Below are 3,193 nucleotides of genomic sequence, written 5' to 3'. Positions count from 1 at the left end.
TTAAATTCCTTCTGGCAAAGGTGTCAACAGCCTGGAGACTGATCGAGGTCGATGTCCCACTGGTCTTTGAGGACCTCCCCTAGGCCACCAGTATCTGGAGGGGGTTAGGGACACTGAGGATCATGTCTCCAGCAGTGCTGTCCAGTGTGCCTGCAGAGGCAAGAAGGTTGTTCACAGGCAGCCCAGGGCAGGGAGTGGGGTAGGAGGCCGGGGCCAAAGCCCACTCACGTCTTCTAATTCTGAGTCTTCTATTTCCTTCATGCCCATCTGACACAGCCAGATCAGGTCACCCAAAGCAGTGACATCTCACAGCTAAAAAGGCATGGGGCCAGAGAGAGATGCAGAGTCAGGCATCGCAAGCCCCCTCCAGGCTCAGCCCTGAATACCTAGATCAGGACTTGGCTGCACCAGCCTGGATTGCACAACTGGGTACCCTCTTTCCAGAGCTGGACCAGGCTGGGGCTGGGGGACTGCACTCACCTAGGGCATTGGCCCTCTAGGGGCAGAAGCTGCCCTGGTTCTTCCTGAAGGAACTCCTCTGACAGGCAGATCACATGGGCTCTTAGCAGCCAGGGTTGGGGCAACACAGGGGCCCCTCTTCATCCTGTCCCAGGCAGCAGGCAGGTAAGAGACAAGGAGGGAGAGGGAGCTGGCGGCAAGCCCCTCCAGGCAGCAGGCACTGCTCCGGGCATCACGCAGCTCCATCCCATGAGGAAGGGGTGACTGTTGTTTGCATCTTATGGATGAAGAAATGGACGTGGGGGTTTAAAATCCTTGCCCTCTGGGACTAAGCTAGTGAACGTCCTGTGAGCATCAGCAGTGATTGATTGAGTCACAGCCTCACCACTGCAGCCAGACCTGAACTTCCTCACAGCTCAGCAACACTGAATTTCCCCAGGGCAAGTCCTCTACTCACTCACAAGTAGCGGGAGCTCAGTAGAAGGCGCCCATCGTCCATTATTTTATTGACTATTTCTTGGCCATCAGCTCTGCGCTGAGACTTTGTTCTACAGCAGTGACAAGAGCTGTCCTTGGGCAGTTTAGTGCAAAGGTTGGAGTGGGAGAGAGTAATGAGAGCCACAGAACACATCACAAGTAACAAAGTATTCAGGAAAAGGAGTGGTCGGGGAGGTACATAAGAAGTGCAATTTTATTTTATATTTTTAGAGACGGTGTTGCTCTTTTGCCCAGGCTGTAGTGCAGTGGAGCGATCATCGCTCACTGCAGCCTCCAACTCCTGGGCTCAAGCGATCCTCCCACCTCAGCCTCCCCCATAGCTGGGACTACAGGCATATGCCACCATGCCCGGCTTATCAGAGCTGCAATTTTAAATCGGGAGCCAGGGAAGACCTCCCTGTGGAGGTGGCAGGTTATCAAGACAGAAGGTGTAGGGAAGAACCTTCCAGTCAAAAGGAAAGGCAGGTCCTGCTGTTCTCAGGAATGGCCTGTAGTACTGTCATCCCCATCTTAGAGACAGGGACAGGGTTGCAAAATTGTCAGGGCGTTTCCTGGTTCCTCAACAAACAGCTCGATCCGAAGTTGTCTGGACGGTCGATCATCAATGGAACCTCCGTGCCTGGGGCGGACCTCCCCTGGAGCGCGCGGGAGCTCAGGACGCACAGGCCTCTAGGTTCCAGGGTGCGGCTTAGGCTCAGGCTGGGCGTCAGCAAAGGGACCTGCGCGCCTCCCTGGGACGGAGGAGGCCCGAAGGCCAGTGGCCAGTACGGTGCGTCGGGAGGAGGTAGGGGTGCAGCACGAGCGGGAGGCGCGCCCAGGGCGGGGGTGCCAGGCCCACTCCAACCGCGGCAGGGTACGGGGGGCATCAGGGTGGCTCCTGGCAGGGGTCGCACCCCAAACCCCGACCACTAGGGGCCGCCCGGTCTCCTTCCTTACTCGCCGAAGGGCTGCCATGGCGGACAGGAAGCTGTGCACTATGAGCGCTATCTCCCTGGGGAGGAGAACGGGAATGTCCCAGGGAGACCCGCCGCGCTCCACCTGGGGTCCCCTCCAATCCCACCCGAAAGTGAGGTCCTCATTCCACACTTCAGCAGAGCCCCAGTCCCCGCCCCTGCCTGAAGTCACGCCCCCTGCACCTGCCCACCTCAGGCCCCTCCTCCAACCCAGGTACCCACCTGTCCCCACTCCTCTCCCTCCTGCGCTCCATCGGACCCCAGCGTGCCCACCAAGACCCCTATGCTGGACTCCAGCCTGGATCATCACCCCGCCCCAGCCCGCTCCTTCCCGGAGTTCCACCGCCGAGATTCCCAGGGCTCCCCCGTCACACTCCTCCTCTGCGACAGGCCTTGTCCCCTCCCCAGACGCCCCACCCTTGTCACAGGCCTGGAGGGTCCCTCTCATCAGGCCTGTGCCTCGCGGGGTCCGCCTTCTCCAGGAAGCCTTCTTCCAGCCTCAGAGACCCTCCCCGTCTCACCAGGCGTGCAATGGCGCCATTCAGCTTGCTGCAACCACTGTCCCGACACCCCGGGCTCAAGCGATTCTCCTGTCTCAGTCTCCCAAGTAGCTGGAATTACAGGTTCGTGCCACCATGCCCGGCTAGTGTTTGTAATTTTATCAGAGACAGGGTTTCACCAAGTTGGCCAGGCTGTTCTCCAAGAACAGCTGACCTCAAGTGATCCGACAGCTTTGGCTTCCCAAAGTGCTGAGATTACAGGCGTGAGCGACTGCACCCGGCCTGGGCCTTGTCTTTTGTGCCGCCCCCATTGTGCTGCTGGACCCCAGAAGCAGGGCTGACAGTGAAGCCCACATAGAGGCGGCCGTGGTGAAGGGGGTTCAGGCAGTAGAGCAGGTAGACCCTGAAGAAGCGCCTCCGCCTCTCTGCGACCCCGCGGGATTCTTCCGATTTCAGGAAATTCTCATTAAATACGCTTCTGGGTCAGCACTGACATCAGGAAGAGAACCTGACCAGCACCTCAGAACCTGCTTTATCCGTCCCTGGTTCCTCCCTCTGGGTGCTCACTGTGCTGCCGTCTCACCCATCTGTAGTTGAGCGCAGCAGCCGTGTAGGCCACCTGGCCGATGGGGTCACAGTCCAGCTGGGCCCTCAGGCTCACTCAGAAACTAGGGGCTCCCAGGGGCTCCTTCCCACAACTCAGTGCAGCATGCTGGGGGGTCAGGGCCAGCACCTCTCCCTGGGGCCTCAGGCCTCCCTTCCTTCCCACAGCGGCCAAGATCG

At 59.3% G+C, this 3,193-nt stretch overlaps 1 pseudogene; it reads right to left on the bottom strand.

Moving 5' to 3' along the window:
• Positions 1-120: 120 nt before the first annotated feature.
• On the bottom strand, positions 121-2,888 carry LOC113222677 (annotated as a pseudogene).
• Between the last annotated feature and the right edge of the window lie 305 nt (positions 2,889-3,193).

Source organism: Piliocolobus tephrosceles, unplaced genomic scaffold (assembly GCF_002776525.5).
Source record: "Piliocolobus tephrosceles isolate RC106 unplaced genomic scaffold, ASM277652v3 unscaffolded_33351, whole genome shotgun sequence".
In the NCBI taxonomy this organism is placed as follows: domain Eukaryota; kingdom Metazoa; phylum Chordata; class Mammalia; order Primates; family Cercopithecidae; genus Piliocolobus; species Piliocolobus tephrosceles.
This window is presented reverse-complemented; position numbering and strand designations above follow the sequence as displayed.